The 16,894-nt window shown below is 37.3% G+C and overlaps 1 protein-coding gene across 1 annotated transcript in view; it reads left to right on the top strand.

The window, feature by feature from the left end:
- The window catches only part of MAN1A2 (mannosidase alpha class 1A member 2), a 229,954-nt gene that overhangs the window by 66,032 nt on the left and 147,028 nt on the right, over positions 1-16,894 (top strand). The window lies entirely within an intron of this gene.

The following is a 16,894-nucleotide window of genomic DNA, read 5'->3' as shown; positions in this document are numbered from 1 at the left end:
GTCTCTTTATGATCCCATAATCTTTTTAAAGACCTCAGTGTTTTTAAAATCATATCCCTAGATTTGAACTAAGGAGGATGAGTCTTCCTGACTCCAGGCCTAGCCCTGTATCCCATTGCACCACCGAGATGCCCTTTGGTGTTCAAGTGTTTTTCTGTCAAATGAGAAATTTACAATTTTGTTTCCATTTGCAAATTAGAAAGTCCTATTATGCTTCTGTACTAGATGTATTGGTTTTAGTTTGCAGTCATATAAAATGAAGTTTCTTACTGGAAATATGCAGACCCCAGAGAGAGAACAATCTGTGAATCATAATTTTATGTGAATGACCACTGTTATTCATATAAATTTGAGTCTGAGTGTTTTCTGATAACCTCATCCTTTTCACTGTGTGAATGGGTAACTTTTTCATATGGCTGCATTTCTTTTTTTTTTTTATAAGCCATGCTCTTTATCCAGATTGAGTAGTAAAAATGATGAGGATTTTTTTTTGGGGGGGGGCTGTTAGGCAATAGGGTTAAGTGACTTGCTGAGGGTCACACAGCTAGTAAGTGTTATGTATCTGAGGCTGGATTTGAACTCAAGCCCTCCTGAATCCAGGGCTGATGCTCTATCCACTGCACCACCTAGCTGCCCATGAGTTTTTTAATCACTTAATTTTTTTTCTTCTTATATTGGAGACTATTTTTGTTACTTGTCTAGTATCATTAACTTGTAAAAGGTTATCATCTTATAGATTGCTCAGTTAATGTTCATTTTTTTCTTTGGATTATTGAGATACCAGGATTTTCAGGTGATACCAAAGTAGTAGTTAAAAATATAAGTTGAAGACTAATTAATCTAGGTGTAGAAATATTTGTATGGTTTTTAAAATATAATTCCTTTCACCATGCAGGGAAATTTGTATTTGTGATTCAGGATTTGTCTTCCATGCATCAAGGAAATCAAAACTTCCAATGAAAGCAAGATAAACTCGATAGTGATACAACTTTCAAAAAAAAAAAGGAAAATAATAGATTGTTTCAGTTCTCTAGGCTTGAAGAAGCAGGCGGTAGCTAATTTTTGGCTTTAAAAATTTGGGCATTGATTTAACATTATTTTTTAAGAGCCACATGACCTTATTTCAGGTAGGCCTTTGCTCACTGCACCTGTCAAACCTGGTAAATCTTTCATTCATAGCTGGGGTCATGGATGATTACATTCTTATGGTGATGGTATGGTCAGAGTGGGATAAGCCAGTATGGGTGGAGGCCAAGAAAATTAGGTTTGGAAGAGAGGAGAAAACTAACCCTGTGATGAATCTATTTTTAAATAGCTTTTATTTATAAATCTTTTTCAAAGCTTTATGAAAGTCTAAGTAGGTTATACTTTCTTAAAGAGGTTATAAGATTAGTTAAGTAAGGTTTTTTCGCCCTTACAGAAACCATTTTTTGCTCCAATTGTTTGTATATAGTGATTCTACTTTATTTAAAAAAAAACAAACAAAAAAAGCAAAACACCAGCCTAGACAGAATGAAAATGATTACTGTATTTCATTGTTCATCTTAGGGATGTGAGTTACAATGCCTATACACTACTGCTCTGTCAAGGTTATAATTTATGATTGGTTATACATTTTGACCAGCTCTTAACTGATTTCATTCTTCCTTGAGTTCTTTAAAACTTTTAAAGCAAAGTCATCTGGTTTTAGTGATTTATCAGTTCTATAGCTAAAGAGTTAAGTATTTGGCATTGTCTCATGTAGAGCCTTCACCCCATCTGCTTCAAAAAACAGTTTGGGAATGGAAAAAAACCCTTTCTTCACTGAATCCATAGTTGCTTTAAGGTTTAGCTTAGGTGCCCAGCTTTTTTTCTGATATCCTAGTTGTTAGTGTTCCTAAAGTGCTGAACTTGGAGTCAGGAAGACCTGAATTCACACTTGCCTTATACATTTAGTAACTGTGAACCTGGGCAGGCTCTGTGCCTCAGTTCTCTCATCTATAAAATTAGAGAGCTGAACTTGATTGTCTTTCAAGGTCCATTCCAACTCTGAATCCTAAATTATTGTGTATTTATATACCTGTTTAAATGCTGTATCTCCCCATGTAGTCCATTGTAAGTTCCTTGAAGACAAGAATTGTTTTTCATTTGGAAGGGATTTCAGAAGCAATAGAGTTAAACTCATACCAGAAAAAGAATACCTACTAGAATATAGCTAATTGATAAGTGGCCATCTGTCTTCTGATTTCAAGACCTTCAGTGATCTAGAATCTAATACCTTTTCACTTATGTATAGCTGTAATCTTTAGGAAGCTTTCCCTGACGTCAAGTCCAAATTTGCCTTTTTGCAACTTTCTGTATTTCTCTTTGTTCTGCCCTCTGAAGCCAAATAGACTTTTTTCAGGGGGCCTTTTCTGACATACCCAACTGCTTCTGGCCAACCCCTTTAATCCCTCCAAATTTCCTAGTTTATGTTTTGTATTTACTTCTATATGTGCCTGTTGTCTCCTCTTCGAGACTATAAGTTCCTTGAAAGAGGGCACTGTTTTTTGCGGGGGGGGAGGGTTTTTTTTTTTTGTCTTTGTAACCCTACTATCTAGCATTGTGACTGACGTAGATTTTTAATAAATATTTGTTTATTGATTGATTGGTGAATTGAAGTCTAATGTCCTTTTTCATGAGACAACCCTTCAAATACTTAAAGATAACTGTCATGTTCCCTGCCTTAATCTTTTCCTCCTTAGGCCAAACAACCCAAGTTCCTTCAACCAGTCTTCTTACGGGATGGACACAAGGACCTTCACCATTCTAGTTGCCTTTATCTGGACACACTGGAATTTTTCTGTGTCCTTCTCAAATTGTGGCAGCCAGAACTGAACAGAATATCCCACATACTCTAACCAAGACTGAGCACAGAATTGTCACCCCCTTGTTCCTAGAACAGAGGAGTATCACCTTCTTTCTGTGCCTCTCAGTTTAGCCCAAGGTTGGTTAAATTCTTTGTGATCACTAGTTCCTTTTCTAGCTGTCTGCCAACCATCTCTTTATAATCCATTTTAAAATGTTCACAGTCATGCTCGCTGATCTGTAGTTTGCTGACTCTATTCTCTTCAATTTTTTGAAACTGGCACCAATATTTGTTCTTCTGCAGTTCTGAGGTGCGATTCTCATTCTCTTCAGTTTTTCACGTATCACTGATAGAGGCTCAGTGATCACATCTGTCACTGCTTTCAGGACTTGAATTCATTAAGACCCTTGATATTATTTCCTTACTTATCTTGGATATTGCCTCTGTATTAACCATTTTTGTTGTTTCTTTTCTAGTCCAAAGGTTATTCTTGGCAAAGAAGAAAGAAATGAAATAAGAGTTGAAGGCTGTTTAATGATTAGCGCCATGTTCTTTATACAGACCATCCATTACAGTAGTTTGCTGTGTTTGCCTTACTGCCCAAAGCACTCACTACTTGTCCTCACCTAGGAAGTGAAAGCACTTGAGGAATTCTCCTTTATATTATGCTCTGCTAGAGAAGATGAAGGATTTTAAGAAAGGACGGAAGAAAGAGTCTCAGCATATTGGAGACAATCAAAATCAGGGACAGAAGCTTGACAAATAAAAGAATGAAATAGAGAGGAACAAGAGAAAATGTACTCTTCTTCACTGGAACCATACAGTAGATGTGAGGGTCTGTTCCTCCAAAAGGGGGAGAGATTTTCGCCTACTCCCCAAAAAAGAGAGAAGAGCCTCATGTCTTTCAAATGAACAGCAACTTCCCAAACTCCACAGAAGAGGGATTCTTACATGGAGACTGACAAGCTAGACAGACTGCTATGAGCCCTTCATGTCACTTTCCACTGCTTTACCAGTATTGTAGCTTGACTTCAAGGAAGAGCAGTGTCCCAGGCGAATATTCAGATTTAGCTTAGTTCTCTTGAATCCAATATGGAATCTTTTAGGATTGATGTAACTAATCCTTCTGTCTGTCCCAGGCCACTTCCTTCACCAGTTGACAGATGAGATGTGTGAGAGCTCCCTGGATTCTCATTCCCTTAGCTTATGGTTCTGACCTTACAAATAGAATGCGTACAGATTCCATGTAGCCCCACAACTCATAGAAGGTTATAACCAGGATAGATATCATGAGCTGTGGCCACAAAGGTCAGAGTTCTAAGATTCTTAGGTCAGAATTCTTAAGTACTTTAGAAATACTTTCACAATTCTGCTGTACAGAACAGGACTATAATATTGGGCCTCAAAAATGTCACAAGCTTGAAGGATTCGCAGGTGCCTTGTATACATTTTTTTTTTATAATTGTTTCTAGAAGTATAGGCTAGTACTTTCTTTCTGTCTCAAAACTATCTTAGTGATAGATTAAATGCTGATTTGAAGAATGTAGCCATCTTGGCTCTATCTACATTCCTGCATTTACTAACACCAAGAGGAAGAAATGAGCAATGATGTTTAGTGACTTGCTGATGAGAAGTTGTACAACAATATATGGAACTGATGTGGTTAATAGATAGCTGTGCTGTCTTCCCAGAATATTTATCTGAGACATGAAGAACTTACTGAAACTTATTAGGTCTGCTCAGTTTGCATTGGGAGAAATGACTCACCCAGAAGAAACCTAGCCTGTATCTTTAGTAAATTAACTTTATGAGCTGATTTCAGCCGAAAGGAAAGTTTTTTTAGTGTCATGATAAAAAGCTCTCTCCATGTACCTCTTCTGGTTCAATATTTTATTGATGACTTTGATGAAGATATAGAAGATACTTTAATCAAATTTTTAGATTATAGAAAGCTGGGAGGGATAGCTAATTCATTTTTTTTTCTGTGGTACTGTTCCAACTTTATGGGCCAGAACACACAAAAAGTGTGAAATACTTAATACTAGAGGCCTTTAATTACTTGAAACTATACATTTAAAACAACAACAACAAACCTTTTTCCTCCTTCCCTGTGTTGTCTTCCTTTTCACCATGTTACCTTGTTGTCTGTGTGCTAGTGTACATCTTATCTCTTGCCACTTCTCCTTGCCTACTTGCTGGTTTCTGCCCTCGAGATTTCTTGAGCCAAGTAGGCAGAGAAAATGTAAATAATTTAATGCAAACTCTCTGACTGAGAGTTTGTATAGTCTGCTGATGTGGTAGCTCATTTTTTGTTCTTCTATCACCAAGTCTCACGAGCGTGAAAGGAAAGAAACAAACCTGACTCCTCCTCTCTGTTTTCCTTCTCCCTCTTTGTCGTCTTCTTATTCTTGTGTGGATCTCATACTATTCCTTGATATCTCTTTCCCCTTATCTACCAGTCTCTGTCCTCTGAGAATTCTTGAGCAAAGGAGAATGGAACACATTTCCACATTGCTCGTATTGTACAATGTGAGACCCTGACCATGGGTGTTACTCACTAGAGGCAAAGGTAAAGTCTTGTCAATTCCGGGGATTTTTTCCCCCCAAGATTTTTAGTATCATCACCTTTTATATAGTCTTATGATTCTTTAAGTTTCACTATATCCTTCTGTGAAAATTAGAAAGTGACTATCCTGTAGGTACTGCCGCAATCAAGTAATTGATCTGAATACTATAATTGGAATGTGCTTCTTGACAAAGTTTGCAGATTCCTACATCCCCACCCTTTATTACAAAATTCTTACCATTGGTCTTTGGTAATGACGTATTGTAACGAATCATGCATTCAAAATTGGATTATATAAAAGGCAGTAGAGAGAGCAGTTTTGGGTGAAAATTGGCTTCTGTAATGGAGATAGGCCTTTGTAGCTTGAGCAAGGGATAACCAGTGCATAGCCCTTCTTCAGCTTTCATATTCTCATGATCTCAAGAATTCAAGAGGATGATCTCTGGCACATTGTATGTACTTTTTGGGAGTAGAAAACTTATGGGATAATATAAAAAAGTGTCATAGAGGATGAGAAGGTATGGGTGAGTAATTTATCTGCTGTATTAGAGGATGTCCTCATATTAAAGAGATCATGTAGTTGTTCAAGTATTTTATTTTATTTTTTATTTTTTTATTTTGTTCAAATATTTTAAAGTGCTATAAACTTCCACAGCTTTACAAAAAAAATAAACTTAGGAATGTTAAACTACGTCTGTCACTATAAACTCACTTTCTTTATGTATATGTATTTTTACATGTTGTAATCAATAGGTACATCCTATTTTTTCCCATTTATGGTCATTTTCACATAAACATTTTAGTATGTTGACTTAGTTCACACAGTTATATGTAGTATCAGATAGGGTTATATAGTATTCCATTGTTTTAAATATCGTAGTTTTCTTATTTTTGGATATTTGCTTTTTCATGTTTGACTATTAAACTATAGCTGTACATCTTTAATGATGGGGTAGAAGGAATGGCTTGGGAAGATATTGGAAGTAATCCCAGGGTTTGCCACCACCAAATACCTGTTGTCTATTGACAGTCTGTATATGCTCTATTTCTCCATAAGTCCCTTGGGAATTTCAACCTTTGGTCTGGAAAACTGTTATTGTAGTTCTCTGATTTATCATAGAGCTCAGTTGCCTCATCTGTATGATGAAGGATTTTTCCTTTATGGCCTTTAAAATTGACTATTTGATTATGTTCTACAGCAACATGTTATCTCTTGTGCTTTTGGCAGTTTCTTAACCTTGGGATGTATTTTAGTTGGAACTAAACGTTTGCGACAGTGGTTGTCATAGGTACCTTTGTTTTAGTGTGGAAACTGGGCTTAAAAAATTGGCTTGATAATCACATATATTTTTACAATTATCTGGAGTATGGTGCAGTAGAAAGCCCCATAGAAATCCTAGAAGAACTTTTTCTTTTTTTACTGTGCATTCTAACTGAAATAGATATCCTGCTAAATTGAATATCCCAAATACTTAAGCTCATACAACATTTTTCTTCAGTCATAAGAGTAGGAGGTAAAAATGTGTTAACTGGTAATGTGCATAGCAGTCTTGACAGCTAGGTAGCGTAGTGCATAGAGCACCAGACCGCGTGGAAGACCTCAATTCAGTTTTTGCTCAGACACTTACTGGCTGTGGTGACCCTGGGCATGTCACTTTACCCCTGTTTGCCTCAGTTTCATTGACTGTAAAATGGGAGTAATAATAGCATTTAACTCAGGGTTGTAATGAGGACCAAATGAGATAATTGTAAAATGCTTGGTACAGGGCTTGGCACATAGGGGCGCCATATAAATGTTGGCTGATATTATTTGAAAAACATTTCCTGATGAGACTAGTAACCAAGAGAAGACTTTAATAAATAAGACATTCTATTAATAGCATAATTCTGTCATTAGAATGACAAATACGATTTAGAGAAAGAAGGAATATTAATGATCTCATTCTCATCTTACAGATGAATAAACTGAGACACAGATTAGTAAAGTGTCATGTCCAATAGAGAATGATGTTGAGGCAGCAGTGGACCCTAGCTTTTTGACTTTACATTTTGGATTCTGCACATTCTCACTGACTGTCATCTCCTGCCTACCCAGTCCTTCTCTTCTCCCCCCCCCCACCCCCCCAGTTCTCTCCCTCATCATCCCTACCCATTAGCTTCCCTGGTTACATTTAGGGCCCAGCTAAAATCTCACCTTCTATAAATGAGCCTTTGCTGATCCCCCTTAATGCCATTGTCTTCCCTCTCTTCATTATGTCCAATTTATCCTGTCTACATCTCATTTATTTGTAATTATTTGCATATTGTATCCCTCACTTAGTTGGTGAACTTGAGAGGAGGGATTGTCATTTGCTTTCTTTGTGTCTCCAGCACTTAGCACAGTGCTTGGCACGGGGTAGGTAATTAAATTCTTGTTGAGCAACTGGTTCATTTGCTTTAGGATTAGTGTATTGCTGAGTGACAGTTCCTGATTTTTCTGTTGGGCCTGGGTTTAAGCTCCTCAAAGATAAGGACTACTTTCTTTATACGTCTCACTGTGGGTATGGGACTCTTATCAGAGTTGAGTGAATGTTTATGTTTTAAAACAGGTCTTTGCTTAATGGAATGCCTCTTTAAATTCTATCACTTTTAAATAGGCCACCTTTTCCTCAAATACTCAGATAGATCTAGGGTCTCGTTTCTAACAGTACTGGTTACAACCCATCCTTGCCTGCCCGTCCTGTACCCGCCTCAGGTATCTGTCTTTCCACAAGGTTGTCATAGAGGGTCTCAGTGATGTGCTGGAAGCTTTCCTCTGTTTTGTTGTTGTTGTAGATGTTGTTGCCATTTTGAAGGTAGCCTCTTACACGCAGACATACATACACAGATGTACACATTCACACTCCCTGGGCGAGTCCTTCCCTTTCACGTGAAGTCCTGGAATGTCACTATCTAAGTGTTTGTGGCAGAGCTGAGTTTTAACATTGCTGATTTGCCCTTTTTTTGTACCCTTGCCCCGATGGAAATAGGTTAGGATGTGCAGAATTATTAGTGAAATGTTTTGAATTTTTATGTGCTTCTGAGTTGGTAGAAATGTGATTAGATAGAAGCAGTGACAACTCATGGCGCTCGTAAACCCTTTTTGTTTTATGTTGTTTGCCAGTCTTTTAGATTTTGAGACTCCTATTTAATGGTTGACTGTGCATGTCATTTATTGTGACCAGTGTGAGTCCAGAGCCATTTCCCCACGGCAGCAACTTAAATGATACTAAGTAAGGATCCTTTCTCCCCTTCCCCTATTTCACATCTTCAGAGGATTGCTGTAGTGTTTATTGCATTGTGACAAATGGTATTGACCCAATGTAGCTCTCCTAATCCTTAAGAATAGAACACAAAAATCTTTTTATCTCTCTGTAATCATTTATAAGTGCTTGCTATTTGCCAGGCACTATTTGCCTTAGAAGGACATTAAAGGATCAGTCTGAGATTGCAAGATAATGAACAGACTCTTTATAGAAGGTAAACTGATTTTGTTACATATTGATAACACAAATTGCATTCTTTTGCTACAAAAGGCTTCAGGTGTCTATTGGGAAGATTCCTTTCTTCCCAAGCTAGGATGAAATAACAATTCTCAGGATCTTTGGCACCTTGAATTTCATCAGCCAGCCATGGTCTTACTTTGAGGTCTGTTGTACTTCAACAAATATGTGTGTTTTACCTCTTTTTTTATCCTGAGCTCTTGGCATAGTGCCTGCCATATAGTAGGCATTTAGTAAATGCTTACTGACTGCACCAAGTTGAATAGAAAAAAGAATTTTCAGGCTAGGCTTAATGCTGGGAAGATGCTGTTACCCATGCCTAGCATGGACCCTCTGTGTTCTCCTGCCACCCATGCACATGCTCAGGCTTTGGGGCATTCAGTAGAACCAAGACTTGCTATTCCTCAGCCAGTTCCAGTAGTGCAGCATGTAGCAGCACGAATGATGTTCAGCTTCACAGTATGTAGCAAAGAATGAAGCCATTGTCATCAGGAACCTAATGTAGCTGTTTTGCCAGTACCTGCCCCAGGTCCTGTACAGGAACAAAGTTGTGGTGTTTGGGATTCTAATCAATAGACTGTCCCTTGCAGTGGCCTTCCTCCCCTGCACAGTCTCAAACAGCCATATGTTGCAGAGACAGACATGTCAGACTGTTTACAGGGTGACACTACCTTATTCACTACCTTATTCTCAAATGACTCCACCAATTGTACAGGTAACTACTTTGCAAAATCAGTTTATCTTTGCATTCTGCTAGTCATACTAGTCATTGTGCAAAAGACTTTTTGTAAAAGGAGAGCAGTATTGGATTAGAATTTTAAGATCATATCCTCTTGGGGCAGCTAGATGGTGCAGTGGATAGAGCACCTGCGCTGGATTCAGGAAGACCTGAGTTGAAATGCGACCTCAGACACTTGACACTTACTAGCTGTGTGACCCTGGGCAAGTCACTTCACCCCATTGCCTCACAAAAAGAAAAAAAGGATCACATCCTCTCCATTTTTTCTGTTAACATTTATTCCATGTTATTTTTACATCCTCAGATTTTTTCAAAAGTATAACCATTGACTATAGTGATTGAAAATTTGGTATCTTCATCACAAAATGTTTAAAAGTCAGTTGATTTTTCCTTTTCTTGTCTCCACCTTACCATTCATACTTTGTGTCCATTATTTTTGTGCTATCTTGCATACTTCTCAATGCAGGAATTAACAAATGATCTTCTGCGGCCAAGATCCTTTAATAAAAATAAAACATTCAAGTTGTTGATGATAGGTGATATTCTTGCACCTTTGGGTGAATTTTGGGATAAAGAACAGGAGTTGACAAACGAACTAGTTGTATTCTTAGTAATTTGTTTCCTCCACATCTGAATAGATTCATTGAGAAGTTGGTATTAGGTCTATTCTGAATCAGAAATTACTTAGAATGTTATTCATTTTATCCAATATGCAATATCTGTCATATTGTCTTACAATTAATACTTGGTATTTAAAAATCTTTGAAAATAATTTCCAAGCTACTCCAATAATTAGAATACAGAAAAATCTGTGATAAGTTACAGTTAACTCTAAGCATTCAGAGGGGGCATGAGATAGCAGGCGAATGCTGACAGTTTCATGGAAAATGGGTCTTGAAGAAGGGTCTCAACAAGCAGAGAATTGGGGAGGAATTTTCATGGAAGGGATTAGCATAAACAGATTCGTGGAGAGGAGAACTAGAATAATTCATTATGGCTGGAGCCTAGAATACTTGTGAGAAAGTTGTATAAAATAAAGTGAAAAAAGTAGGCTGGAGCTGTGTTTGGAAGACCTTGAATGCTGAGGTTTGGAGTGTCTTGTAGCTGTGTGAAAATTTTTTTTTTTTGAAGAATAACAGCAATTGAAACTATTATAGGAAGATGGTTGGAGGAGAGGTTGAAGGCAGAGACCAGTCAGCTAACCATCCCAGAAACCCTAGATCTGATTTAATAAGACTCAGAACTAGGGTAGTGATACTAAAACAATTTTTATCTCACAAAGAGATAATTTTCAGGGGACTGTCTATCACCTTGTAGACTTCTGTGAGTCATTGGGAAGGCATTATTTGACCGGAAGAGTTGGGGAGCCTGGGTTTAGTAGTTTAGATTTTGTAGAGTGCTCTGAGTCCAGTCTTTTGATTTTTAAACTCTAGAATCCGGAGATGCCACTTTTTTCCCCCCTCCCTATTTGGAGTCTCTGATTTAGCCCTAATCTGAGCGTCAGCATAGAATAGATCTGTAGAGACAAGCTTTGCTTTCCATAGAGAAATCCAGAAATGACTCTGAATTGCAGGTATCTTTAAAGATGTACATTTTGTGTATTGTTTTGGTATTGCTTCCTAGGAATTATTAAAAAATGTACAACTCTTTGGCTGTATATGCTGATGTAATATAGAGGAGTTATTGAGAATAATAAATCATTGCTATAATTGTCAAATTTTTCCATTGATTTCAAATGTTTTTTGCTATAGACCTGCTTTACCTTTAAATCGCAGTTGCTTTTTTTCCATTTGTCAGTCTCCTCTAGCAAGATGGAAATGCATTTAAATAAGTCAATATGCAGGCTTTTTTGTAGATGGTATTACATGATTTGTTTAATTCATTTTATTGTATCATCAGCTATTGTGTAATCTAAAACCTGTAGAAACTTTCAACTGGTGGTGGATCAGGAAAGCCACATTAAGGGCATGTAAATGTAGTCTTTGCTTTTTCAAATTTTGCAAAATGACTTGAATGCAGTCAGAAATAAACATTTTTATTTTTATTTTTATTGTCAAACCTCGAACATAGGAAAAATATAGCTTAATGCAAATTAATTATTTCTTTACTCTGAGGCCTTTTACGTTTAAATACTCAGTTTGAAAATCTTTCATTTGCTATCTTGTTTGTAATTGTTAGTTTCCCTGCTATGTTCATGGAATCATGGTTATGCAAATATGGGTTAGCCTTATATTCTTTTTCTACAAACTGAGTAGGAACTGTAATTCAAATAATAAAACTTTTAATAGGACAAATCATAAAGTGAAATATGAGAAAATGACATAGTAGAATAATTTCTTCCTGCTTACACAGTACTGCATTCTCTATGTGTTTCTTTGCTGCTGCTGCCCCCGTGGGGGAGTACCTCCCCCCCCCATTACAGTATTCCACATTGGAAGAGTGAATATTTTTTGGAGAGCACAATACCTTGTACCTAATAAATAATGAAGAAATACTGATTGTATAATTACATTAAATTGAACTGCATTCCTGTGGTAACATTGTGCTTGGAACACTTCCCAGGTCCATCACTTCCTCTGCCTCTGAAGCTTACTTTGCTGCTTTTCCTTATGGGGTTTCTTCCTTACACTGCCTCTGCTAATACTGCTTGGTGGTGGGGGGGATGTGGGTAGATGTTGATGAATGTATTTCCTAGCTCTTTTAGTGAGGCCCTCTTTGGATCTAGAAGACCCACAGAAAGATTCCTTGAGCTCCCAAGACCTTTTTTTTCCAGTTACATTTTACTACTCCCCATCTTCTCCCCTCCTTTTCCTTGAGTGCCCCTCCTCCCTGACCCCCACCCCCCACATACTGTCTTATCCCTGGGACATGAAAATAGACCTTGAAGCTTGAATAAGAAGACACTTAGCCACTTTGGAGCTGGCAGAGTAGAGTCGGTTTTGCATTGCTATAGCTATGGCAAAGGTCTCTGGACATTTTACATACAGATTATTGCAGCTGTAGCATTTAAATTAAATCCATAGGATCAAAAAAAGGAGTTGAATGATCTTAAGGGATGTTTCATTCTAGCTGTTGAGAGAACATGAATTATCCCTGCTTTTCTATATTGTGCATTTTACTACTAAGTAGATAGTGAGTCCATCCGATACAACTTCTTTCTTTCATGGACAATGCTGAATGAACAAATATCAATTCTCATTCTCAGGTGGTTTTTTTAAAAATTGTAATCAGCCTTTAAATAGGCTTCTGTCCTAACCACAGAGATTAGTAGTATAGGTAATTTCTTATTAGTATTTAGTTCATTTTATGGAAGTATTAAAGTAATTCCCTATGTTGAGATCTCATGATGGATTGGTATTGTCCCTGGATTTTCAAAGGCTCTGCCAACAGAGTATAAGTTTGGGCAGGTTTTGTCAAGCATTGAAGGCTTCAGATATAGGTCAAATGATGGACATATCAAACTAAGGACCAGCCTAGTTGAATTTGGAGATACTGTTTCCTGAGGTTTAGCCATCAGATTATATTTTTTTCATCCATAGAAATTTATGGAGGGTTCTGCTAAAGTGTGAAGGGGTTGTAGTAGGGAAGAGTATCCACACTGATTTATTTATATATCCTTGAAGCATGTAATATACTTGTAAAAGAATGTATAATATCTGCGTGTATGTCTTCCTTTTGAATTTTTAGGAGAAATTCTAGGTTCCTTAAAGTAATTTAGGAAACATCCTATTTAAGCAACATTTTTATACTTTTATCTTTTAGATGAATTGTTTCCAAGAGAAATATCTGCAGATTTATGAATATTATTTATTTAGGTTGATTCTGGTTAATCTTTTTCAGAGCCTGACATTTTTTCACCTTTTCTCCTATTGCTGGAGTTCTTTTTTATTTGTTTCCTGTGGGCTTTTTAGATACTGATTGTTGTAGTGAATTTTTCCTCAGAGATAACAATTTGCCCTAGGCTTTTTACATCTGAATTTTAGAATATTGTTCTAATTTCTCTCTCTGCCTCTAGCCTGTGTTCTAATCTATCTAGTATAATGTTGTTGCTAAGTCATTTTTTTAGTCATGTTGGACTCTTCATGATTTCTTTTGGGATTTTCTTGGTAGAGATACTGTAGTAGAGTGCCATTTCCTTCTCCAGCTCATTTTACAGATGAGGAACTGAGTCAGGGTCAAATGACTTGCCCAGGGTCACACAGTTAATAAGTGTCCAAGTGTCTTGAATTCCACTGTGTCACCTAACTGTTGTCATCTAAAGCATAATACTATAATATATAATACAGTATCTAGCATAATACTGGCAGCTGTTCTCTATAGCTATGACTTCTAACATGTGATTTTGCTGTTTTGGAACCTTTTACTTATTTGATGAAACTATTCACATTGAAGGCCTAAATCTGTCCCTACCCATATTCTGTACTCAGCCTTTAATTATTAGTGTTAATATATGTATGCAAAATATTTTTGTAAACCATAAAATTTCAATGGCAGTTTTTATTGTTGTTATTACTGCTTCTTAGACAGCATCGGCATCTTTTGAGTTCAGGTTCTCCTCACCTTTCTACTAGACTGTTAGCTTCCTTGTTGTTCCCTCTGCACCCATCTTCTCACCTTTCCAGTTTACTCTCTCCAGAACCAAATTGATATTACAAAAGCACACAAGTCTAACTGTGTTTTTCCTCTGCTCAAGAAACTCCAGTGGTTACCTTTACTTCTAGGATAAGATAAAAAAAACCCTGACTTTTAAAGTTCATCAAATTCTGTCTTCTATCAACTTTCCCAGACTAAACTCACATTTTTTCCCCTTTAGATGCTAAGTGGTCCAGTCACAATGGCCTTCTAGTTATTTTTGCCACAGGACATTCCATCTCCTATTTCTATATCTGTTGCGCAGGCTGTCCCTCTATCCCTGGATTCAATTCTCATACTTCTGTCTCTTGGGGAAACCCCCCCTCCCCAGCTCTCTTTAACAGCCAAATCAATTGGCACCTCTTACAAGAGGGCTTTCTTTTTTTTTTTTCCAGTTGTTATTCTTTCTTATTCCTACCCGAATCCTTCTCATACTGAAAGGCCCAAGTTAGACCTACCTCCACCGTGAATATTTCTTAGACACTATTGAGCCTTTTCTTTTCTCATTGCCTATTATCAATAAATCAATCAATATACATTTATTAAGCACATGCTATATGCCATGCATTGTTCTAAGCTTTGGTGATACAAAATAATCCTTGCCCTCAAAGAGGCTGCATTCTGTTGAGGCAAACAGATCTGTATGAACAAAATAGACACAAAGTGATTGGGAGCACTGTCAGTGGAGAGCAGGAAAGGCTTCATGTAGAAGGTAGTGCTTGAACCCAGCCTTGAAGAAAATGAGCAAATCTGAGAGGCATAAATGAACAATAGGACTTTTCAGGCAAGAGCAGCATTGAAGAGGCTTAGATATGCTGTATGGAGTGCTGTGTATAAGGAAAAATATGGCAGCCAGTTTGACTGGGCCCTAGAGTCCTTGAAGGTTAGTAGTATATGGTAAGACTGGAAAAGTAGGTTGAAGGCAGATTGTGAAAAGCATTTAAAATGCCAGGTATATTTGATTCTCAAGGTGATAGGGAAGTAACATGGTCAGATTTGTGTTTTAGAAATATCACTTGAACATCTGTATAGAGGATGGATTGGAGTGAGACTTGAGACATGGAAATAAGTGTTAGAACCTTATGGCATTTTAATAGTCCTGGTGAGAGGGAGAAGAGCCTAAACTAGGGTGATTGCTGTATGAGTGGAGAGAAGAGGACAAATGTGAGAGATATTGAGGAGATAGAAATGAGAAGATTTAGTAACTGATTGGATATGTGGGATGAATGAGAATGAGGTGTTAAGAATGGCATCGAGATTGTGGACCTGGGTGTCTGGAAGGGTGTTGGTAGAAATTTAGGAAGTTTAGGTGACAAGTATGGCTTTGGGGGAAAGAGGATATATTCTCTTTTGGACATGTGGAGGTTGAGATAGCCATGGGAGAACTAGTTCAGAATGTTCTCGAGGGTAGTTGGTGATGTGGGACTGGTAAAACCATCAAATGAGAGCATATAGAAAGAGAATAGAAGAGGTCCTGAGATAGAGCCTTGAAGTGTACTCACAATTAGGTGGTAGAATCTGGATGATGATCCCTCAAAGAAGACTGAGGAGGGATCAGACAGACAGGAGAACCAAAAGAGCTGTGTCGGGAAACCTGGAGATGAAAGAGTATCTAGGAGGTTCAGGTGGTGATGAGCAGAATCAAATGTTACAGAGAAGTTGAGAAAAGGCTAAGAGATTAGGCAGTTTAAGAAATCACTGGTAACTTTATAATAATGTCATGGTGCATTTTCCTATTCTTTGTATTTTTCTGCATGTGTCCTGTTAATCTTATCAGACTTATAAGACTAAAGGAAGGGTGCCATGACTTTGATGTTCTATTCAGTGTCTAGCATTAAATTGAAAACTGATTTTATACACAGGAAATATTCTTATTGTAAAAGTTGATTTGAACTTTGGTGTTATTTTATAGGTTTGAGTTTAGTAGATTAGCTTTTCATTGGCCATTTACTTTCCTTTTGACATTATGCTTGTCGCTTACATTGTTACCGTGGGCCAGTTGGTTAGGATTTATATTAGTATAGACTATTGAGTCCCTATTATAAGACAGAATCTAGATATTCACTAATTGCTAACTTTTGGGATTAATACTTAACTACTTCAAAAGTTCTGTTATTTCATTAAGATGTAGGTACATCCTCCATGTTTGAGAATAAAAATTACTTAATCATTAGGGTTAATTGTAAAAAGATATTTTAATTGGGCATTTCTGTGGAGGACACCACCATTCTTCCAGTCACTTGAATTTATAAACTCATTGTTATCCTCGACTTCCCTCATTTCATAGATCCAGTCAGTTGCCAAATCTTGTCCATTTTACCTCCTCACCATCTTTTGTATCTGTCCCTGTTTCTTACTTGCATAGTATCCACTGTCTTAGTTCAGAATCTTATCATTGAGTCTCTCCTAGACTATTGGTCTCCCAGCTTTTTGTGTCTTTTCTCTCTCCTTACCTCCACAAGACTGCCAACATGATACTCCTACAACACCGGTGTGACCATGTCACCTCAATAACTTGCTCAAGAAGCTCCATTGGATCTCTGTGCCTTATAGAAGCAATACAGATGCCTCTTTTTGGCATTCAAATGCCTTTATAGCCTATCTCCAAC

This window comes from Phascolarctos cinereus, unplaced genomic scaffold (genome assembly GCF_003287225.1).
Source record: "Phascolarctos cinereus isolate Bilbo 61053 unplaced genomic scaffold, phaCin_HiC Scaffold_5;HRSCAF=322, whole genome shotgun sequence".
Lineage (NCBI taxonomy): Eukaryota > Metazoa > Chordata > Mammalia > Diprotodontia > Phascolarctidae > Phascolarctos > Phascolarctos cinereus.
This window is presented reverse-complemented; position numbering and strand designations above follow the sequence as displayed.